Source organism: Ambystoma mexicanum, chromosome 3p (assembly GCF_040938575.1).
Source record: "Ambystoma mexicanum isolate Mex_15411 chromosome 3p, UKY_AmexF1_1, whole genome shotgun sequence".
Lineage (NCBI taxonomy): Eukaryota > Metazoa > Chordata > Amphibia > Caudata > Ambystomatidae > Ambystoma > Ambystoma mexicanum.
The window spans coordinates 147739027-147764300 of NC_090925.1; the positions used below are offsets into that span (position 1 = coordinate 147739027).

General features: G+C 46.4%; 1 long non-coding RNA gene across 1 annotated transcript in view; it reads left to right on the forward strand.

The window, feature by feature from the left end:
* Nucleotides 1–25274, forward strand: part of LOC138580175 (uncharacterized) — a 335367-nt gene that overhangs the window by 102362 nt on the left and 207731 nt on the right. Inside the window, exon 2 of the long non-coding RNA XR_011304197.1 lies at nt 16807–16912. This is a non-coding gene — a long non-coding RNA (uncharacterized lncRNA). The remainder of the gene's footprint in view (nt 1–16806; nt 16913–25274) is intronic.

Here is a 25274-nt window from a genome sequence, read left to right on the forward strand (position 1 = left end):
GGAGGGTTACCTCATGAGCTGTGTCCCTATTGGCCTGCTCCTTTCTTGCCAGAGCATCTTCCACCCTTCTGGTGTGCTCTACCAAGTTCTGGTTTTCTTTTTGGAGGTCACCCAGCCCCTGGAGGGCCAGGTGATTTTCTTCAATTTCCTTTTTTAAGTGGCAGACTTCCTGGCCTAAAGTGTCTCTTTCCTGACTGAGAGCCTGCATCTGTGCTGCCAGGTCGTCCCTCTGTCGTTGAAAGGCACCAGCTTTTTGACGCTACTCATCAAACTCTGCCTGGGTATCCAGGTCTTTCAGAATCAGTTTATTGCTCTCCTCTTTCTCTCTACTAGCTGGCTTTGCAGGGTGACTACCTGCTCCGCGCATGCCCTGTTGAAATTGATCTGTTGCTCCAACTTTTTCTGGTTCTGCAGTAAGGAGTCCAAACTGTCTTGGTGCTCCTTCTGCAGGGCCAGAAATCTGGTATCCTGGTCTGTCTTTTCCTGTTGTAGGATGCCCATATCCTCTTTTATTTTAATGATATATTGCCTACTATCATTTTCTGACTCCTGGCTCCTCTGCAGCCTCTGCTCAGAAGAGGCCAGATCAGATCGGGCCTTCTCTACTGCCATCTGTTGCCTATTTGCCAGATCTTGGCTTTCAGTGCATTTATCCTGCATGTCTCCCATATATAGGTACAGGTATGCTGCTATCCTGGCAATCTTATTGTGTTCATCTTTGGCTTTAGGAGCCATATATAGTTCACTCAGGGCCACATGTAATGGACCCTGATCTCTCCATAGGTCTGACCCTGTTTCAGTGACCTGTCGCGTGATGGCCTGCAACCAGGCATCCTGGCCCTGTTCAGTCCATTCACCTCTCACAAATAGTTTATGTAAGAGGTGCTCTCTGGCTATTTTCATATCTACTAAGGTCGTCATTCTAGAGATTGGTCTCTGTCCTGACTTACAGAAGTTTGTATTTTATTTTTGCAAAACAGACCTTTTCCTAAGAGCGTTCCTTTGAGGAGTGCTTTACAGCGTAACACAGCGTGGTGATCCGACCGGATATGTGTATCTGGTCAGCTGGCACGCTGTATTAATCTGCACAAATGGTAGATCTAACCCAAACGTCCGGCACGAGCCCCCAATTTGTAAGAGGATTCAATTCAGCACTACAGCCAAGTCAACGCCTAGTCTAGAATACTGAATGAAAACCCTTATTGATATATCTTTATGTCCAGTTCATGCGTTCTGGATGACTACCCCTATATAACACCCCTCTCTTGGAATCCTCCTGACCCCACTGAGCCAAGAAGTAGTTCTGTTTTGCAAGTTAAAAGGTTTAATTGATAGTTTAAACAATATATATTATATCACGCTTTATAATAAATTAATAATTGGATATCGCACTTAATCTGATATGATAAAGATTAACAACGGAGAATCTGGCACTAGCAAACTCGTGAATAATCAATGATGAGTGGTTATAGGATGGATAAGATAGCAACAATACTTTTATGGTTTCAAATGGATGCAATGTGGAATGAAATGCAGTACAGAAAATAACTTGATAGGATTTCAGCAAAAGACAATGTAATCACTTTCTTGGACAATTCACCCCCCCCTTTTATGCAATGCAAGGAAATGGAAGGAAGCACACAGTTCTCAGAAATGCAATCAAATGTGATTCAGTTCACCCCAGCAAGCTTGGACTACAGATCGGAGTTTTAAACACAAGCCCAAAATGCTTTTATATGTGCTGGCAATGAAGTGAAAAATATACTAAAATGCTTTTAATTCCCTCTAGAGGTTTAGGGTGAGTGAAATCAAGTTAATATTAGTCCAGGCTCACTTTAGCAAGGATCTAGGAGTAATTGGTAGGTTAAACAAATTTTTGGCAAATGAAAGCAAGAAAACTGCTGTTTTCACACGTTGAGAAATTTGCAAATCGCGGCAAAATTCGCGAGTGCGTTTTTCACGATTGCGGCAAAACTATAGGGGGAATGCGGTTCTAGGTTTGTAGAAAGGCCACGATTCTCAGCTTTCAGGGGAAAATTACTGCAAGTCTCTAGCACAAACGGTCACGGAGATATGAGCGATTAAATAAAGGTCGTTTTTCAGATTTGAAATTTTAAAGTTCAAAAAAGACAAGTGCAGCTTGCAACTAGAAAATGACAGGTGACAGCTTTACTCAAGTTAAAATAGCTTGCATTAGATTATTTTAAGTGAGAGATTGGGTTCTGCACAGTTTTGCTAGGTACTCACAATATATTTAGAAATATGCCTCGCCACGGATCTGGTCTCTGCCTCTGGTCTGGTCTGGGTCTCTGAAGGTGGATATTGATAGATTTGAAGTCTGGATCTTTCTGCACAGCTTTCTCTAGAGATTGATGGAGGTAAAGTATGGATTTTCCAGCAGAGCGTCCCACAGCAAATGGATTTGAAGGTCCCTATCTGTCCTGTCTGTCTGCTTTTATGTGTTTTGAAAATGGGTGTGTGTGCAGCATCACTAGGCTCTACCCCTCTCCACTTATCATTGGCCAAGCTTTCATTTCTCCCCTGATTGGGGGAGCTAAGTTGTGTCAGAGTGATGTCATTTTACAGCCTGCAGAAAGTCCACTCCTCCTGTCAACTTGCACACAAATCTAGATTTGAACCAAATACATATTTGCAGAGGTACATATTGTTTTAAAATTACACGCACCCATCACATATCACAGGAGGTATCCCCTGTTCAAACTCTGCTCTTCCTGGGGGCTTGCATTCAGAAATGGCACATATTTCACTTTTTAACTGATTTTGCAATATCGGACATTAACCCAAATTTACACACATGTGCGCAAGGAGTATGGACATTAGTTGATGAAGTGTCAGATTTTTCACATGCACACATTTTGAGTAATATCCTCTTTTCCGCTAAAACCCCCCTGAACATACCACCGGGTCCTAACACGTCTTAAAATGTGGGCAGAAAAATCACAAGAATTATGGTGTCATTTAAATAATTTTCACAAGTCCGTACAATGAGTTATTCATCTTTTTAGAGTTATGTTCTGGCCCCAAAGGGGTGTGGTTTCCCCCCAGCACTATGTTGAATTTCTGGTTTTTCCAGTTCTGCCAAGCCAGCTTGCTCTCACAGGCAGTGCCCCTCCCCTTCCCTTCTCGGAGGAAGCTACATTTACAACATCTGCAATAAACCATCTGCCTGGGTGAAGGGGGTTGCATTGTTCAGAGCTCCTGTATTCTGTGGGGGCTCCCCTTAATTCAATTATCAGAGAGATGGCATATCCTTAGTGTGGCCAGCAAAAGGCAGATAGGCCTGGGAACACAGCTGTGACTCAAGTTTCACTCCTGATGGGGGGTAGTTGCCAGGCAAAATTGGAATCTCTTTAAACCAGTTTTTAGCTACATGTTATTTCTGTTCCCCAGTCTTCTGCATTCAAATAAAACTGAACATTTTTACATATGCAGCTAGAATGCTGATTCTAAGTTTAAAACTATGACATTTAAACAATTGAAACCTATGTGACACTCAAAAGTAGGTCACTCAGTCAATTTAAACATTTAGATTTTTAGTGTCTTTCAGTCCAAATTTACTTAAACTGCTGAAATCCACAGCTCAGCCAGTCTTGTTATAAACCTTCAAGTCACTTCAGAATATAACTTTACATTGGATCCACCTCTCAGTAAGTCTTTCTTTGGCCTGCTTTGGGTTCATTTATTCAGTTTTCTACAAAAAGTAAAATCTGGTGTTGTTTTAAAACGCCGGCTTTTGGATAGTGGTGAGTACTTGTACTGCACCCCTTTTTGGGATTTAAGAAAATGAATTCCCAACAGTTATGGGTTTGCTTTTGGCAATCAGCATTGCCATTCCCAATGGTTTCAGACTACTGTGTGGGTAGTCCACTGGTGGTTTTAGGCAGTGTCCTTCTGTGCCCATAACATCGGCAAAAATGAGTGGCAGCCTATTCTTCATGCATTTCCCTGTGCATTTTCTGGGAAGCTCTGGCCATCATGATGTTTTCCATGTCAGTACTGCACAGTTTTGAGGTAGGGCTTGGATGCGTGGATAAAAACATCCCACATAACAGAATGCTCACCCGATAAAGAAATACTTCTGGCTCACATGAGCCATTTGACCTATAAATCACATTATACATTTGCCCATGTTTAAATAATGTATCCCTGGAGTGGTACACACTATGCCTTTATCAGTAATAATAAAGAAAATAGTCATATTTAGCTTTGTCATTAAATCTCGGCCCAGAATATTAACCGGTGTCTGCCTTGAATATAATAGAGTACTGAACACATCAAGTCACTCTATGAGCTGTCCTATTGTGGGTAAATACTTATCCCCGTACCCGTAAAAGCACTTCCTCCCATCACAGTGACACCCCCTACTCTAGGTGTCAATAACTGTCCTGTATTTGTACTCTGCTGTATCTGTATGGGTGCATGCTGTGACTGTCCTTGCTGCTGATTCTATGGTGCTTGCTGTGGTTGCAAAGCCTGTTGCATTTGTGGTGCTTTTGCTTGATACACTGTCTGATCTTGGACACACCCATCTCTATTTTGTGAACTAAATGCTGGAGGATAAGCTGTCCCCCCTCTTGAGAGTTGTCCATTCTGTACATTCCCTTGGCCACCACATGTTCGCGCAATGTGCCCTTTTATGCCACATGTCCAACATACAGGAGGAACCCTTCTAACTAGCCCTCCTTGCACATTTTGGTTATCATTCTGCATATTTTGAAACCCGCCTTGGTTATTCTGAAAACCACCTCTTCCTATGAAGCCCATTCCTCTGCCTCTCGGCATGAACACATACCCTCTTTGATTTGATTGATGTTGATTATTCATCTTCGATGTACCCACTGCTTGTTGCGTTCCCAGCCCCTCTCCACTTGTCAGTACGGCCCCTTCAATGGCGTACTTTGACAGCCTCTTCTGAACTAACTTAGCTTCCTCAAGCTTTCTAGCATCTTCCTTCTTCCTATTTTTCTCTTGCAGCAGCCGGCTATGATGCGCAATAGTCAACTGTATCTCAGCCCATGACTTCGTTTCCATTCCAACTAGTTTCTTAAGCTGTCTTTGGACTTGCTCTGACAATCCTTGACATAAAATGTGATAAAATACTGGTATTGATTACCTCCACACCTCTCTCGTCTCTGAAGTCCACTGTTTCTGAATACTCTGAATATAAGCAAACAGATCTTCGTCATCTTTCATCTTACGTGCCATACTTTCTTACCCTAAATGCAGACAAAATGGAAGTCCTTTTCTTCCCAGCTAAAACTCTCCCCCCTTCCCCTCCTCCTTACATTCTCTTGTCCTCTTCCCAACTCCCCATTTCTCCCCACGCCCGCAATCTTGGCCTTCACATCGACTCCAACTTCTCCCTCTGCCACAATATCTCTCTCACTGCCCGCTCTTGATGCTTCCACCTCTATAAAATCCGTAAAGTCTGTCCCTTCCTAACCTTCCATGCTACTAAACTCCTTATTTCCTCCCTCATCTTCTCTAGACTCTTCTACTGCTCCACTCTATTATTCGGTCTCCACTCATCTAACACCTCTTAAATCCATCTACCACTCTGCTATCCACTCGCTCTGCCTTCTCTCTCCTCACAATCACATCTCCTCTTCTCTTGCCTCTCTAAGCTGGCTCTCCTTTCACTCCCATCTCAAATTCAACTTCCTCTGCCTCGTCTTTAAATCCCTCTATTGTCTTGCCCCACCTTACCTTTCCTCTCTCCTCACTTTCTATACTTCCCCTCACCCACGTCACTCTGATGATCTCTTCCTTCTCACTCCTCCTCCCTTGCCCTGTGCCCCATCCAACTTGCAATCTTTTCAACTTCTTGCCCCTTTCCACTGGAACCGTCTCCCTCTCCCTATCCGTTCCATCTCCTCCTATTCCTCCTTCCGCACTTCTCTCAAATCTTACCTCCTCCAATTACCATCCTAATGCCTGTGCTGTCTCTTTCACAACGGACCTACATCACATCCTATATCTTTACTACCTATCCCACCACGATCCAATACCACTCATGTAATGCCATATTGTTCATGTAAATTGTTCGATATACTGTTTCTGATACTTGATTCACATGTTGTTAATGCATGTCATGTATTCTTTTTGTCCTCATGTAAAGCGCTTTGGTGTAAAGCGCTATATAAAACCTAATAAAATACAAATACAAATTGCAACCATATCTGACGTGTCAGGATACTGTACCCTGAGTGCTCTCCAAACGTCTGCTCTACAATTATTAAATGGCGCTCCATCATGAGCTGTGTTCTGTGCTGTGACACTGGAGTAACCTGCTCTCGTCCAAATGTCATCTGCCCTTTCCCCAAGAATGGCTGCTAGGAGACCTTTAATTTCCCCTATAGCTAAAGTATTTCCTCCTGTCATCTTATCAAGCTCATAAATCCATTTTCCCAAACCTGCAGTTAAGCTGGGAAGTTTACATCAAAAATGATCCTTGTCCATCTGGGTCCAGGGAATATACTGCGGTCTGGCCCCTCCTTTCTCTAATAAGGGGGAATTGTGTAACCCCATATCCGCAATTGGCTCTCATCATCTGCCTATCCATAGCATAGATAAAGGTTCTGATTGCCTCCTTCCTGGCAATTACATCAACCTGCTCACATATGGTGGTGATTCTCCCTTCTCATTACGTGATCGTCTTTTAGGTCTCTCTGGGTATGCCATGGAATCTGACGTCCTATCTTTAGGTTGGTCTAAATCAGACCATCTCACTTCCTTATCTGTCTGCAGACATCCCTCTGGACTGCATGCACCTTCTCCATTCTCCCCACGGAAGGTTTCCTTGTCTTCATCTGACAAATCTAGTCCCCAACTAGTATGGCTTTTGTCTCTTTCATCCCTATTTAATGTCAGCCTGTCTAAGGACAAGGCTCTGTGCTGAAGACCAAATGAACTTCCGTCCTTGCCTTGTGAGTGGGCAACTATAGATCAATCTTTTCCCCTATTTCCCGATTCACCTTTTGTCCTCATCTCCTGATAAGCTTTATCGATTCTATATCTGATACTTCCTATCTCAGAATTCCCATCTAGGTTTACCCTAGTTGGTCCTGGCATTGCTCCCTGCGACGGGAGAAACTCCTCTATGTCGCCCCATGATATTACTGGACTCGGTTCCATCAACTCTCTTTCAATGCGATCAATATTGCGTTCTCTCTGTCTCCTTTTTCGCTCCATTTCTTCATCTAATTCCCTTCGCTTTCTTGCTTACCATCTAACCCTTTCTTATTTTTGTCTTTCTTCCATTCTTTCGTTTGCTCTGTGCACTTCCGCTTCCCTTTGTCTTTGCATTCTATTGTCCCACAGTTTCTGAGCCTCTTCCTTTTCTCTCTTCTTTTCTAACCTGTCTCGTTCTTCGATTGCTCGCTGCCTGTTGTCATATTTCCTTTGCTCCTCTGCCCTTTCTTAGCTGCTCCTCCTGATACAGCTGCTCTTGTCTTTGTCTATTCTTCCTTTTATATTCATCTTCTTTCAATCATTTCTCTCATTCCATGTCTTTTCTATCCTGTTCCTCTCGATATTCCTTTTGCCTTTCTTCCTCAATATTTTTCCCATCAAGCCTGGGCAGTATCTATCTATCCATTCATTCTGTATGAGCATAACCTTGTCAGCTTTTTTCTTTTCTCCTTTCCATCTCTTAATCTTCCGTTCTATATATAGGGTTAAATTTGGTCGTTCACTTTTCTCCTCTTTCTAAGACCTTAAAGGTCTCCTCTTTTCGTTAAGTCTTTTCTGAACTCTCATCACTGCTATAAGCAGGTGGTTCATGTATCGGATTACTATATCCTGTCGCTGCCTTCAATTCCCTTAATGGATACAATCCTTCATATTTTGTACTATCGCCATTTACGTCAGGCGAGGCAAGGGGAGCTAGAGTCTCAGCACCTTACTCCCTACACTGGTTAAGCATCCAATCCTCAGGAGGTGGATTATCCCGTTCCTCTTGGCACATCTTCCAAAGCTCTAAATAGCTAACCTTTTCTCCAATGTCTTCCCTGTGTACGCATGTGGTCATGTGTTGCAAAACCGCTTTTTACAACGATCCCCCTTGTGGCCATGGCATGAACATTTTATCTTCTGTACCCTTGACCCATTTCACGCTATATTGTTTAGGCTTGGGTGCATGTTTTGGCAGTGCTTTGGACAGATGCATTAGTGGAGTCACATCCCCCATTGCGGCAAGTCTCAATTGACTGCTGATACCATTAATTTACACAAAAATCAGTTTCAGAAAAATAACAAATATGAGCACGCTCCAACATTCGCCGCTCAAAGCCTCTACTTCTCAATTTACTCCAATCAACCTATTCAGTCAGTGCCGACAATGACTATAAAGGTAGATAATACATTTTTTTATCTCTACTTAACACAACCTATCTTTATCATTCTTTGACACTTACTTTTCTCAATACACAAAATACACAAACAGACACACTAGTCGACTTTTACATATATACCTCAGCGCTCTTCACTTCTATCTCTTGCCCCTAAAAACACTTAGATGGGAGTTTGAGTTATTTCCTCTCATAGACCTGTCTATGTGCTGCCTAAATACCCACTTGGGTGTTGAAATAACTCCTTCTAAAACTCCTTGAGTTAGGACTCTGGGCTTCTACAGACGCTCCTCGTCATACACTACACAACCAACACCATTTTACTTCTTTCTATTACCACAATCCCCAATCTCTTAGTTTGTTAACCCCCCTAAATCCAATCACCAATCACTTTTCAGGTCCTGATCCGCGGAATTGGCTCCTCCTCTGATTTGCCACCGTCGCCTTTGGTCCGCTCAGCGCCTGTGGAAACCAGGAGGGATTTTGTGAAAGAGGGGGCCCGTCCCACCTGTATATTCTTATCTTGCAAGAATTTCTATATCGACCGTTCTCCACAGGAAGCCTCGTGATCCTCCAGCTAAATGGCAGAGGACGCCAGATGTTGCGAAAATTCTAAAAGCCTACTTGCCGATGGGTCTTTAGCTATCCTCTTACTGCTACCAAGTAAACCCACTGGGGTCCTTTAAGACAAGGTAACAGTATCTGAGATGGATGAGGATGCAGATCTTACTCATACATCAATAATCAGACCGACTCAAGAAGTTGGAAAACATCAACTGTTTTAATAACAAGTCTTTAAAACAGGGAGTACAACGGACATCAATGGACGCCGCACAGCTCACTCAACTGGTTCTCAACACATTTCATAAAAAAGCACAACTTTATACTAAATATTCGTCATTACTGACGTCAAACTACGTGGCAAAATAAGAAAAACCTATCGGGTTTGTGATAGGCTTAAATGGAACATCTAAATATACTTTCTATAAGAGCGGGGATCGTGATTGGGTCTCTGTGGTCAGGTGGGCAACTAAGCCCATCCCAAGTGCAAGTCATCTTCGTGTCATACTAATACACAACGTTCTATTGGATTCTGAAACTATAGGGCTCCTTACTAAGTGGCCCTCTACAGTTGGTTGGCACATTTGTGCCCTTCTGGAATATTCCACTCGCTAGCAGCACGCAAGCTGGTACCCAGATGCCTCCCCACCCAATTAGCCCAACATCCATCATCACTCCTGCGGTCTGTCATTAAATTAAGTCTTTGAACTTGGCCTTGTAGTAGCCTCTCATGTCTGGGAATAAAAGGGAGTGTGAGCATGGCCTTATCTTCTGGTCTCAGTGTAGCTCGAACCAAAGTCTATTTTCATCCAACCATTTGACTGGAGACCATGTTTTGAGTTCCTTTGTTGCATTTAATACCAGTAAATGAAGAAAACCTGGCACTTCTGCTGTTTTTCCATTACACCTCAAACAGGAGCTCAGCTACCTGCTCACGTTCATTACATCTTTTCAAGAAGATAACTCAGCCCTCAGCGGCCCCAACTCTTGTGCCAGCCAAGCCTTTCTCAAATCTTCCTTCGCCATTAGCTGTTTATTCAACTGTGCCACACTTTCAAGCCTTCTATTCTTGGGGTCCAAGTTCGCTCTAGTGCATCGTGGAACATCCAGATCCTAATTACATATATACATAGGTGCATCACCTACAGTCTATTCACTACGTATAGCCAGCCTTATGATTGCTTTGTCTACTTGCTTTTTAGCATCTGTACAATTATAAAATTGTTTTACGTTTTCTTCAGTGTTTTTCTGCATGTACAATCTTCATTTTGCTCCAAAATTGTTGCTTGATTCTTTACTCCGCCATCAGATTTTACACTGCCTGTTCATCTTCTTCCTCTACATCTCTTCTTGGTGCTTCATTTCTTCTTCATGTGACGTCACCAGTCTTCTCTTTCATTCATCATCACACTTCTTCCCAAACCTCCTTCAGAAGCCTGTCATTTCTTTGTAGATACATATAGGGTTTTCTCAATTGATACCTTGCTTCAAGAACTGTTTGCGGTATAGGTATCATTATTGGCTTTGCACATGTTGTAATTTCTGGTTCTCAACATATAGGCAAATTGGAGGCAGGACTTCTGGTAGAGATATTCGGCTCCTCCTCTACACCTGTCACAGGCCACAAACATCCGGCCTCGCAACCCACTCCCAAACACCCAAGAAAGGCCCACACAGTTTGAACTCCCACAAAGTTGAATATGAAACCAGTGGCCCCACCAATACATGCAAACACCACCATGCCCAGTCTTATCACCAAAACCACACCCTCTTATATGTTCTTTGCTCGCTATCATGCAGTGATGGTTATTTAAGTGGTACTCATGTCACTAGAATTCTACTAGATGGTAGCATGCAAAGAACATTTTAGTTAAGTTACACATGCAGAAAACATGGTGGCATATGATGCATGCTCAACATGCAATACAGTGCTCATGTTTACCCGCTGACTGCGTGGCATGGTGTGAATTCCGCATTACCTTCACGCAGAACTGTGTCTACAAATTAGGGACAGGAGAATGGTGCCTGGTGGAGGGCATGGGGAGCATGGACGTCAAAGGGTGCAGGGTGTCTCCCCTGCGACAGCAGTCACAGCCACATCACTGAAGCAACATGGGAGAAGACATTACAACAGGCATACTGAAGTACTAATCACACACCACGCATGTGCGAGTAAACACTGAACCCATAGTTACCTGCACATGACATCCTGTGCACCACCATGCAAACAAGCAAGTTGACCTCACTATGCATGCCTGCATGTCCACCACTGCAAACGTCATGTCCTTGAGAGGTTAACAGCACAACTCAAGGAAGAAATTGGTAAAATAATAAAAATAAAAGGGCAACTCAAAAATAAAATCCCAACATCCGGGCCTGGGGTCAACTAAAGTATCATAAATGCAACAAAAAAATCAAAAATGTCCATCATAGAGCCGGGAGGCGGTATGTCAACTTACACCTGGGTCGATGTTAAAAAAAATTACAAAAAATATTCACCTCCATGGGCTCACGGACTGTACTTCTACAGTGGATTGGGAGGCATGTCTCTGCTGGCACCACCACCCTACATAGAATTCGAAGGTGGAAGTAGTGCTGGAAGCTCACCATGCAGTGCCCTGACCTCAGTGGCAGCGACCATGTGTGACACTGATGAATGCACCAGCAGACTGAGGGCTTGGAGGTTACCATGCACAACCTCACGTATTGCACAGAGTTCCCCCGCAATAGTCTGCCTCAATGGTAGCATCTCTTGGCGGAACAATCTTCTGGTGGCTGCCTCTTCCTTACAGATTGCAGCTCTGTGGACCACCAACTCACGCCTCAGGGCTTCCCTGCAGAGACCGCAGATCTGCCCATCACCCCCTGATTTTGGCCTCCATGCGCAGCCTGTGGGAGTGGCATGTGGACTGCATGACCTACAGCTGTTGCTCCACCTGTGTTGCGTGGGGGGTAATGGACCTGGCTACCCTATCCTTGCCCTCAGTCAAACTCTCATAGGCAGCACCCTGTCGGTGTGCCGAACTTAACATCTGCTGCTCCCACACTGTCTGCCCAGGCTGCACACGTCCCCCGCATGTGTGGGGCCTACGCCTGCCTGACCCAAAGGAGCATGGCCCTTGCTGTGGTGCCACTGTCTCTGACTGCAGGACTGCAACTTCACCCTTGGACATCTGCCCCAGGACCAGGAACCAATACATGGGAGCGTCGCCTTGCAGCCGTAACCACAACAGATGGGTGTGACACCACTGAGTGGCCTTGTGAAGGCACCTGACCACCTGCCGAATCACAGGCCCCAACTGCTCCACCCATTGGTGCACTCACCTCCACCAGCATTGAGGACTGCACATCCGGTTCAGCGTCAGAGCTACTGGAGTCCAATAAGTCAGAATTGTCTGCAGTAAGACTCAGGATGGTCTGTAGCACCAGTGGATTCTCACGACGTGCCATGCCACGTCCTCCACCGATGGTCTGCCTAAGACTCTTCTTCCTCCTCCTCCTGCTCTTCCTCCTCTGCATCTGGTTCCTCTTCACCTGCACATGGACAGAAAAAGACATGTGGAGTCATGTGTAACGTGCCTACAGTAAACATGTGTATCACATTGCTGTCATGCAACAAAATGCAGAGCATGGCACCATAAGAGAACCAGCATCCACACACTATGTACAAGAAGCTATCTTATCATGGTATATGCAGACTGGCAACAACATTCCCTGCTCAGGGTCATGCTGCCACTTGGCACCTTGCCAACCAACAGGGTCGTTAACAAGAACATTATGGCACATGGCACAGCTAACTGTTGACTAATACCAGTGAAATGGACATGGCCATGTGGCTCTGTAACGTGCAATTACATGCCATAGCAACAAGCAGACACACATATCCACATCCAAGTCTGCATCCATCACATGCCACACCAGTGTTGACCTTGTACAGGGACTGTACACAATGGGAACTGGTGGTAAATTTGTGAAAAAGGAAACAGTCCCACCCAGTTGATCTATGGCTGTATGAGTGCCACCTAGCCAATGTCTGTGAAGTGGAGAGAGTAAGTAAATGGAGTTGTAGATAGGAACAAGGTACAGTGACCCTCAAGAGGTAGAGGGGCATGGACCCATGGAGTGTGGGCTGAGTGTGGGAGGATAACAGGGATCAGGACTCACAACGATTTGCTTCAGGAGTCATTGCCATAGGGGCATCAGGGATGCCTGTCCAGTCCAGACATATGCACACTCACTCATGGCATGACGTAAGGTATGTTGGTTGTCATCTAGTATGTTCTATGTAGCATGGAAGAACCTATGGACATGTGTGAAAAGAGATTCTATACCCTGCAGGGCATGAAGTGTAACTCGTTTTTCAGACACAAGTGCATGACTAGCAGGGCTGATTCACTGATGAAGGATGCAGCTAACATGAGTGCACATTGTGGTATCATGTTGCAGATGTTGTGGGGGTATGCTAGTGGGGGGTGAGTACTGTCACATGGCCATGATCAACTGATGTACAACACATGGGTTGTATCCACTCCTTTATACACTGGACAGGAGTCTGCACACCTCAACATGGTTCACCCGGGGCAGTCATACAAATACAGCCAGATGTGCACCACAATCATACATCTTGGTGATGCTTCACTACACGTCTTTGTCACTCACTGGACGTGTCCTCATCATTTTCCAGGCCCCCACGCCTGGCACCTGCTCCAGTAGAATTCATTGGCTTATAACCTCTTCATGCTCGGTCAGCTCCTCCTCCTCTGTCCTCCCTCCAGTTGCCAGAGCAGAGGCGAGGTTGGCACCCAGCTTGGACTTGGTGCGATGGGTGAGGTCATCCCAGCACTTCACTACCTGTGCATCAGTGCACTTCTCAAACCCTAAGGCGTTGATCTCATCCGTGACATGCTGCCATTGCACCATACGATGAGCAGGTGTATGTGTGCTCCCTGGTTGCTGGCACTTCATGGTAGTGCATGGTCCCATAGTCCATGAGGATCTGGAGTTCTTCATCGTGGAAGTTCCTCTTCCTCAACATGCCAGCGTCCTCTGCCGTGCCATGGGATTGAGCCTGTTCCTGCTGTGCAGGCTTTGCCTCTTTCCCCGAGATGTTGCCCCTGTGTGGCTGGGACCACTCTGGGCTCCAGATGCGGGGCCACTAGTGGTCTGGTGTATGGCATTACCCCCTGGGGCTCGGGCAGCTCCTTTCGCTGCACATCCCTTACCCTTTCGGACTGGGACAGCTGCTTCTGCTGCATGTCCCTTACCCTTTTGGGCTGGGTGAGCTGCTTCTGTTGCACGTCCCTTAACCCTTCCGGGCTGGAACAGCTGCTTCTGCTGCATGTCCCTTACCCTTCTGGGCTGGCACAGCTGCTTCTGGGCTGGGACAGCTGCTTCTGCTGCACGTCTCTTACCCTTTTGGGCTGGGACAGCTGCTTCTATTGCACATCCCTTACCCTTTCTGACTGGGGCAGCTGCTTTGGCAGCAGGTCCCGTAACCCCAGGGGCTGAGACAGCTGCTTCTGCTGCACGTACCTCCACCCTTGGGGCTGGGACAGCAGCTTCTGCTTCACGTCCCTGGACCCTTGTGATTGGGACAGCTGCTTCTGCTGCACATCATTGGTGCCTTGAGGCTGGGACAGCTGCTTCCGCAGGAGGTCACTGAACCCCTTAGGCTGGGACCGCTGCTTCTGCTGCATGTCCCTGGATCCTTTGGACTGGGACAGCTGTATCTGCAGGCCGTCGCTAACCTCAGCCACCTCTGCCCCCTTTCCATCTTGGGGCCTTTCCACTCATGTTCCAGCTGTAAGGGAAAAATGAAAGGCAGACCAAGCAACTGTCCTGGGCAATTAGAGTGAGGAGGCAGTGTATGTGATGGAAGACGTACTTCTGTGGTCCAGCAAGGCTCAAGAGTACCCCAGGTGTGGAAAATATGGTATGCGTAACGCACAGGCACACCAAAACGAAAATAGATGCATATGCGACAACAGGATAGCTTCCGGAAAAAGAAAAAAGCAGTATGCTGTGGCACCCAACATGCACAGAAAATGCATACGTGAACCCCGGAAAGTTACCGGAAAGGTAAGAATAGAGGTACGCGATACACAGGGGCGACTCACTGTTAGCCTCTCAAAAATCGAAAGTAGATGTGCGTATACGCAGAGCCAAATCCCCCACCAAAATAAGATGTTTGTACTGTCCCTGAAGTGAAGGGATTGCGTGGCACCCCAAAATACGCAGTTCTCCACTCGTTCGTCTCCTCCCCTTCACACATACATTCAGAGTTGCTTCTACACTAATGTATCCCCGATTATGACGTGCTCAACGCCTGTGTGCAGCGCTTGTCACGTAAGTTATGTGCTGAGGGCCTTTCCTCAGATTTCATGTGTCCGCCCTCAATTTTTACACGCAAAGTTCCGTCACTCTGTTTCCGGCTGGTAGCATAGATATACAAGGAAGACCCACGCTCCTGCCTCTGTGCCTTTTTACCTGCCTCCTACAGCCCTATGCTGCCTCCTACTTAGCCATCTTCTGCAGTCTGTCTAGTGTGTGTGCCTGCTGCCCACCTGCAATGTGTTTGGAGTGGCTGCTGTCCAGCCATTGCCTATGCTCTTATCCTTGGCCCAATTGACCACCTCAGCTGCTTCATCAGACTCCCACTGTGCCATTCCATCACTACCACTCCACAGTCCAGCTCCAAGACCACCTTGCCCACCCACACCTGCCTCTGGGTTTGCCATGTCTACACCATCATCATGAGACCAGAGCGGCAAACCCACAGCAGTGAAGCAGAGGACTGTAAACTTCACCACCAGGGAAGTTGACATCCTGGTGTAGAAAGTTCTGGAGCATTATGGTGCCCTCCTTAACCCTGTGATGCAACGCGGCAAGGAAGTATGTCAGCAGATCTGGGATGGGATAATGGATGCCATCAACGCAGAGGGGGTGGCATCCAGCACCTGCAATTCCATGGGCAAGTGCTGGGAGGACCTGAAATCCAGGACCCACAGCAAGGCCCTGTGCTACGTACCATGGAGGTGCACTGGGCGCGCAGGTGCCATGTGTCATCTAACAACATGCAGTTCCTGGAGACGCTCTACCCGGTGCTGCACACTGAGGTCTGCAAGTTACGTGAATGTCTTGAGTCGACTGGTGAGTAGCCATGTGGTGCAATGCTCTGCGGTGCATGTGTTCTGTGCATGTTGCAGCATGTTGGCAGTGACCCCCTTAGGCTTGCAGCAAGTATGCTTCTGAGACAGATGTCTGCATGCATGCCCCAGACATTGCTCTCCATGTTTGCATTCAGACTGATATGTATTTTGAATGAGCTATCACTTGCATTGTGTGTTCTACTGCTGCCATTCAGACCGTGCACATACAATGTTACTTGTGTCTGAGACATGCCGGGTGTGAAAAGTGTCACAGTTGAGGTAGTGTTGCCCGCGTCATGTGCATGCATGATGTTCATGTGTATGTGCCAAAGATGGGAATGTGTGACTGAGCATCACTGCCGCCTGGATGCAACATGTGCATTTGGATGTCTGGCTTAGTCGCGTAGAGGCATTACAGTTCACAGGACTCTGATGTGATTGGTCATCACACTGCTTGGGGCCTCTCAGTTGATGTGTGTGCATGACATGGGTATGTTGTGTAGCACACACAATTGATTGGTTGTGACAGTGGCAAGTAGCCTGATGTGAATGTGTGGAGTGATGGCCAGGCAGGTGTCTGCATGAATGTGGATTGCATGTTCATGTGTGTAGGTGTGGAGGTTGTGGGTTGTTCCCTTTACTAGTCATGTTCATGTGAATGTTGGTATTGTCACGCACAAATTGGTGCAGTACACAGATGTTTCTGTTCTATGTCTCCTTTTCCACAGTTGTATCTGATGAAGAGGGCGGAATCAGTGCTGTGGAGCATGGAAGCAGGGATGCCTTCACCAGACAGAGGCGCAGGGCCAGTGACATCGAGCATGGCTGTTGGGGGTAAGTCCAAGAAGGTGGGGGTGGACTCCTCAGCAGCGGAGGGGACAGGTGATGGCAGAAGACACCTTAGAGTCTTCCAGGTTGGCGGAGGGGGAGAAGGTGGCCATTGCAGCCCAGCCAATGGGGTCAGGTGGGGGTGTTGAGGTGGGTGTGCCTACTGCAGACCTGTCCTATGGGGCATGATGCCGTGCAGGCCACCATGGAGGTACCCTTGCAAAATCTAGTCCCTGGGCCATCAGATGTAGCAGTATGCACCTGCCGGGATGCCTCCACCCAGACCCACCACCGGGTGTCGGCTGATGTGTCCTCCCAGACCAACACCCCCTTACCATCTGGTGTTGCCATCAGGGATTATGTGCTAACCACACAGGATGGGTTGGTGACGGCAGACAGCTGTCATTCATGATTATGTACAGGCTACTTGTAGTCTGCTTGCACATCATCACAGTGAGCTATCCCACCTCATCGGCTTGCTTGCAACATGCATGTTCCCTATTGTGCTCCATGGGATGTTCTGTGACCCCTTTCTTGTCCTCCTCCTCTGTGCCCCAGTCATCCTCCAGGGTGCCTTCCAGCCCAGACACCAGCAGGGCCCCCTATGCACCAGTCCCATCCACATTGCGCAGTCTGATGGAGGCAACATCCCTGCTCGAGTTGGGAGTCCAAGGCACATCAGTTGAGGTGGTCACCATGCCTACCCAGGCACCGACAGGGTCACCAGCAATGGAGGGACAGTAGGCACCCAGAAGAAGTGCACGTGTCGTATGCCCCCGGGTAGCGTCATCAGCTCAGACGGTGTACACACATAGCAGGCCCTGGGCACTGTGGCAGCAGGTGGCAACAAGGAGGAGGCTATCTTTTTCAGGACAGACCATCCAAAGGTGGCAGGGGCGCGTGTGAGGCGGGAGGCACAGGTGGACCTGAGGGACAGGATGTCTTCCATCTTCAGAGGATTTGGAGGGCAGATTGGGGCAGAGAGGCAGTGGGCTCGGGAAGCAAGGGTTGTGATGGCCAGGAATGAGATTGCACTGAATCGGGCGAGGAGGTAGGCTGCCATCCTAGAGGCCACTTGCTGGGAGGCTGAAGTGATAGAGGCACAAATGCTGGAGACCCTGCAAGCCCTCCAGGCAAGAATGGAGACCCGCATGAGGGACGTGGATGTGGTGCTGGACTCAGCCCTGGTGGAAAGTCTCAGTGAGATTGGAGAGGAGGAGTTGAACTAGCCCGCTACCTGTGTAGATAGTTCTTTAGGTGTAGGTTTCCTTTTTTATTTATTATTTTCCCAAGACTTTGAAGACATTCCTTCCCTGTTTTTATTGTATATAGTTGTTTAGGCATAGGATATTTGTTTTACTACATATTTCCCCTGGACTACTTCCAACTTCATTCCCTGTTTATTTTTCTACATATGTATGTCAAATACATCGTTCTGTTTGTTACATTCCATGCTTCATGCAGTTCATTTGTGTGTCAGCCTCTTTGATAGTTCAATTTTCAGCCAGTGCATCTCTCCATTGCAAGTCATGTGTCTTTTGTTGTGCATGCTTGTGTGATGTTATTGCTGGGATGGTTGCAGATGGCAGGATGCACATGTGCCTGTCATTTAGGGGGTGGGTCCATCAGATGACTGGGTCTGCACTGTATGTTTTGTTAGCATTTACCTGTGCAGCATCACTATGTGTTTGGCATCGGTGTGGTTGTGGTGGAGGGAGGTGGACTCACAGTGTGAGTGTTCCATGGTCACGTTCATAGCACATTAGTTTGCCATTGCTGTGTAAAACCCATGTCATGCAGACATGTTCACCAGCATGTGCAGTCACACAATGCCTCCTCTCATGTGTTTCTCAACCTCTACCACTGGAATGCAGTAGTGGGCCATGTTTTTTTTCCCAGAGTGGCAGCACAATTCTCCAGTCTCTGTGAGTCATGCTCCCTCTGACTGCCCTACCACCACCCATGCGTGTCATTGTCATGTGATTGCTCCCTGACAGGTATTTTTCCACCTAGGTCACTCATGTTCAGGCTGTGACACATCTGGCCACTGTTTGTGGATTTTGCAACAACTTTTGTTAGATTTGCTTCTGTCATGGGCACACATTCAGTCACTGTGCTTTGGTGCCTTGGCAATGTGCCATGGGAAACATGCACATGTATTTGCATTCACTTGTCACATGTGTATGGTGGGGCTGATTAAGGCCTGGAAGGCTGTGTGAGCAGATGCTCCACTCATGGATGGACCTCCGGTGATTCCAGTTGGTCATATTTGTGGACTATATGTTGGTGTTGCACGTCATGGTGCTGTCAGACCACAGAAATTAAGGTCAGCTGCAGACATACCTTGCACTGGTATTGTGGGAGACTGTCAGGGGTCTGCCTGGGGGGTATCACAGGTGAGGGGGTTCTGGGGGTGGTGTCCAGTCTGGAGGGAGGCTGGGGGTGGTGTCCAGTCTGGAGGGGGCTGCCTGTGTGGTGTGCCACAGGTGAGGAGGGCTAAGGTCCAGTCTGGAGGGGGCTGCCTGTGGGGGGTGTTGCAGGTGAGGAGGGCTGGGGGTGGTGTCCAGTCTGGAGGGGGCTGCCTGTGGGAGATGTCGCAGGTGAGGGGTGCTGGGGGGTGGTGTCAAGTCTGGAGAGGGCTGTCTGTGGGGGGTGTCACAGGTGAGGAGGGCTGGGGGTGGTGTCCAGTCTGGAGGGCACTGCCTGTGGGGGGTATCACATTGAGGTGGGCTGGGGGGTGGTGTCCAGTCTGGAGGGGGCTGCCTGGTGGAGTGTCCTATGACTGCGGGCTGAGGGGTGGTGTCCAGTCTGGAGGGGGCTGCCTGTGGGGGGTGTCACAGGTGAGGTGACTGTGGGTGGTGTCCAGTCTTGATGGGGCTGCCTGTGGGGGGTGTCACAGGTGAGGGTGGCTGAGGGGTGGTGTCTGGCCTATAGTGGTTGATGTACAGTAGGGGGGCATGCGGACAGGATGGGTGCCGAGTGTGTAGCAGGGGACTCACATTTTGGTAAGGGGTATAGCCTCCACTTACGAGGGGGGCCTGCCTTATCACTGGGGTGCAGCCTAGTGTTTCGAGCAAGGGAACAAGATTTCACTGTGGTGTGGCCTGGGCTTGCGAGGGAGGGCACACGTTTTCTCTGGGGTGCGGCCTGGGCTTGCGAGGTGAGGCGCACGATTTCGCTAGGGTGAAGCCTGGGCTTGCGAGGTAGGGCACACGTTTTCTCTGTTGTGCGGCCTGGGACTGCGATGGGAGGTGCGCGATTTTGCTGGGGTGCAGCCTGGCTTTGCGAGCTAAGACACGTGATTTCGCTGGGGTGCAGCCTGGGTTTACAAGGTGAGACACGCCTTGTCACAGGGGTACTAGATGCTTGGCCAGGGGTGGCGCGGAGGCTTGCACTGTGTTAGTCCTTTTGCTTGCTATTTGCTGTGTTGTGGGCATTCCTCGGGCTGCATGTTGTTACTTGCGCGACAGCTAGTAATGCGTTTTAAAATCTAATAATATACATGGCGTGCAATATCTTTTCTGCGCAACGGCTCACGCATGGTCCTTCTTGCCGCACGGACCTTGCACCATATCTGCGCCCCATTCCATGAATCAGGCCGTAATGTTTAATCTGATAAAGAAACTCTCAGACTGGCGCAATGTATAGCAACACTTGCCCATGGTCGTCTGTTATCTTCTATTCCTTCCCAACTCCCCAGTGACATCTGGGTGCTGCATTGATGCAATGATTTGTCATGCCTCGCAAGCTTCTCCGGTGCCACACGACTGCTTCATTCACATATTGACGTGCCTCACTTACAAGCTTTCCCAATGATGAGGATGGACACAACGTTTTTTGTTTGTTTTTTTTCCCACCCATTAGCTGGGCATGATAATCCATATGGACATCCCCACCATGTTCCTACCCCTGCCCGCCCAGAATACCTCCTCGTGGGAAGTCTTTGAGCTTGCTTTAATCCAGCCTTTCCATCAAACTTTAAGCTCGAAGTGCCTGCCAGTGTTTTTTCAAAGCGGCCATGTGAAAGTTAATGGGTTAATTTAGAGTTGTAAACCTGTTATTGGTGTAATAAAACCAGGTCTGCATCAGCCACTCAATTTAGGAGCACTGCACATACTTCTCTGGAATATTGTTACAAACATTGCCAAACGCCAATAGTTTTGGCTAGTGTAAAAGTATTAGGCATTTGGCAGGTAACAATAGCCCAAACTGTTGGCATTGCCAATGTTTGTTTAAAGAAGCTTGAGGAAAGGTCAGAGAGGTGGATACTTCGGATGAATCATTGCTGGATACTGATTTAGTTAGTGTTAAACATGGATCATGTAACTGATCAGGAGTCATTAACTTCACTAGAAGTGGTCACGAGAACAATTCCAGACACCTGTATCCTAAATAATGAGATTGGAAATGCAAAAGAAGGTCATTGCCTTCAACTTCGCAGATGCAAGAGAGTGACCGTATAGCTCTGAATCAACAGATAGTCTGATCAAAACAACCTCCTCTCCATTGTTTACTCCTTGAAGCAATATTTAATCAGTGCAATTTGCAAGTTATTTTAAATCGCAAAAATGTCTTGAATTTACGACACAATGTACCTACACTGTGAACATTAGAATCGCAAGATATTGATCAAGTAGAATTTTGGGATTCAAAGAGGACTGATGGTGTCATTTTACATTTGCACTCAACTATAATATTCGATTTGTTGAAAATAGAAGCTGACAAATTCTTATCAATTGGTTATGAACTCTCCTCAAATGTTTTGATCACAGACGAGAAGAATTTGGATGTATCTAAAACACAAATGGACACATCAGGGGTGAAATCTCAAACATGGGTAGAGAGGGGTCGGGGCCAAATTTCTTGCAGCATAAATAAAACAGGTGTCAGGAACGTACAGTACAGGATTTAACAAAGGACTGGTCCTGGTTGACAACTACTTTGGCTACCAATGCAAAATTATGGGGAACCCCTCCTCCCTACCCCTGGAGTAACTTCAAATTCAATACATTTTTAGTACAGTGCAAGTAGTTATTATGTCAAAGAATACACAGGGTTTTACTCATTTGTTTGAAGCTAAGTTAATTGATTTAATACAGATTATTTTCCTGCAAGAGGTATGGCTGCGTGAGACCCCTCCAATTGACGGTTATGTAGTATTTTTACAAAAGGCGAGCAAGGGTTTGTCAGGCCAAACTTTGGTGGGCTTTTGATTGCTATCAAAAATGATATAGGCCTAAAGAAGGAAATTATGGCGCTCAGATTTGATGGGTATCCTATGCATTGGTGTAAAGGGGCTCTGGGGGAATAGCAGCAAACCATTAGCTGAGACCCTGTTGGTGAATACATATTGGAATGCCACGGCCCCAAATGAAAAAAGCTACTTCAGAAATCTGAACGGAGCCTTAGTGCTCGGCTCAGTGAACAGAACCATTCATCAATGAAATGTGGAGATCTTAATGCAAATTGTTTTACCTCAACAAGTGGTGACGTGATAAATGAGAGGTTTATGAGCGTGCGTGGCAATGTGAGAGGGATATTAATCCTGGATATTCTTACAGCTTGGGGGCTTGACATGGTGAATGGTAAAAGGGAGAGACATTTGACCCCAAATCCGACAAATGTCGAAGGGGTTCCTCCACTTGCTTATTTTAATCGGATAACTTCATGCAAGGGTCGGTAGAATTCCAATTAATATCAGCCGTGCAGAGAGACCATGCAGTATTGCTATGCACACTCAGTGATTTGATGAAAAAGAATCAGAATAAAATGTGACAAAACCATCTGCACATACATGTATCTGGTATGTGCATACAATGGAGACCTGATTCTGTCCGTTTGCCTAATGAAGATTTATCAGATCTGTGCAAGAATCTTTCAATTCATCAAATCAAGGCTTCAATATGCCCAGAGGCGTTCTCTAGTTTTCTGCAGGAAAACACCTGGGTGGGCATTGGCCTGACTACAATACAAGTACCATGTTTTCATGATTTTACACAGAATGTTGATGGTTTGGCTGGTGATATATTCTGGGCTAGGATTTGGTACCTCGCTATCGCTTGCTTTTGCTGCTTGTAAGAGGATTCAATTCAACACTACAGCTAAGTCAATGCCTAGTCTGGGATACTGAATGGAAACCCTTATTGATATATCTTTATGTCCAGTTCATGCGTTCTGGATGACTACCCCTATATAACACCCCTCTATTGGAATCCCCCTGACCCCACTGAGCCAAGAAGTAGTTCTGTTTTGCAAGTTAAAAGGTTTATTTGATAATTTAAACAATATATATATATATATATATCACGCTTTATAATAAATTAATAATTGAATAGCACACTGAATCTGATTAGTAATCAATAATGGATAGTCTGGCACTAGCACACTTCTTTATAATCACTAAGGAGTTGACATGAAATGGGTAAGATAGCAACAATACTTTTATGATTTCAAATGGATGCAATGTGGAATGAAATGCAGTAAAGAAAATAACTTGATAGGATTTCAGCAAAGACAATGTAATCACTTTCTTGTACAATTCACCCCCCCCCCCTTTATGCAATGCAAGGAAATGGAAGGAAGCACACAGTTCTCAGAAATGCAATCAAATGTGATTCAGTTCACCCCAGCAAGCTTGGACTACAGAAGTTTAAAACACAGGCCCAAAATGCTTTTATATGTGCTGGCAATGAAGTGAAAAATATGCTAAAATGCTTTTAATTCCCTCTAGAGGTTTAGGGTGAGTCGTATATGCTTTGAATAAGTTCAGGATCACTTTAGCAATGCTCTATAATGGTTGTCAGGTTGCAAACGAATTTTTGCAACGGAAGGCAAGAAAACTGCTGTTTTCACACGTGAAGAAATTTTGCAAATCGCGGCAAAATTTGCGAGTACGTTTTTCACGATTGCGGCAAAACTATAGGGGGTAGGAATGAGGTTCTAGGTTCATAGAAAAGCCATGATTCTAAGCTTTCTGAGGAAAGTTACTGCAAGTCTCTAGCACAAACGGTCACGGAGATATGAGCGATTAAATAAAGGTCGTTTTTCAGATTTGAAATTTTAAAGTTCAGAAAGACAAGTGACAGCTAGCAACTGGAAAATGACAAGTGACAGTTAGGAGGCAGTTCTACTTAGGTTAAAATAGATTGAATTACATTATTTTAACTAAGAGATTGGTTCTGCACAGTCTGCTGCGTACTCACAATATATTTTTGAAATAGATGGGCCTCGCCACGGATCTGGTCAGGTTTTCTTCACTCGCCACGGACGGTCTCTGCACTTCACAGTGATCTGGGTCAGCTCTCTCTCTCTCTGGATTCTGGAGACTGATGGATTTAAAGTCTGGATCTCTGGATGTGGTATGGTCCGGCAGAGCGCGTTGCAGCAAATGGAATTGAAGGTCCCTACCTGTCCTGTCTGTCTGCTTTTATGTGTTTTTAAAATGGGTGTGTGTGCAGCATCACTAGGCCCTACCCCTCTCCACTTGTCATTGGCCCAGCTTTCATTTCTCCCCTGATTGGGGGAGCTAAGTTGTGTCAGAGTGATGTCATTTTACAGCCTGCAGAAAGCCCACTCCTCCTGTCAACTTGCACACAAATCTAGATTTGAACCAAATACATATTTGCAGAGGTACATATTGTTTAAAATTACATGCACCCCTCACATATCACAGGAGGTATCCCCTGTTCAAACTCTGCTCTTCCTGGGGGCTTGCATTCAGAAATGGCACATATTTCACTTTTTAACTGATTTTGCAATATCGGACATTAACCCAAATTTACACACATGTGCGCAAGGAGTATGGACATTAGTTGATGAAGTGTCAGATTTTTCACATGCACACATTTTGAGTAATATCCTCTTTTCCGCTAAAACCCCCCTGAGCATACCACCGGGTCCTAACACGTCTTAAAATGTGGGCAGAAAAATCACAAGAATTATGGTGTCATTTAAATAATTTTCACATGTCCGCTCTATGAATGATCCATCTTTTTAGAGTTATGTTCTGGCCCCAAAGGGGTGTGGTTTCCCCCCAGCACAAGGTTGAATTTCTGGTTTTTCCAGTTCTGCCAAGCCAGCTTGCTCTCACAGGCAGAGCCCCTCCCCTTCCCTTCCAGGAGGAAGCTACATTTACGACATCTGCAATAAACCATCTGCCTGGGTGAAGGGGTTGCATTGTTCAGAGCTCCTGTATTCTGTGGGGGCTCCCCTTAATTCAATTATCAGAGAGATGGCATATCCTTAGTGTGGCCAGCAAAAGGCAGATAGGCCTGGGAACACAGCTGTGACTCAAGTTTCACTCCTGATGGGGGGTAGTTGCCAGGCAAAATTGGAATCTCTTTAAGCCAGTTTTTAGCTACATGTCATT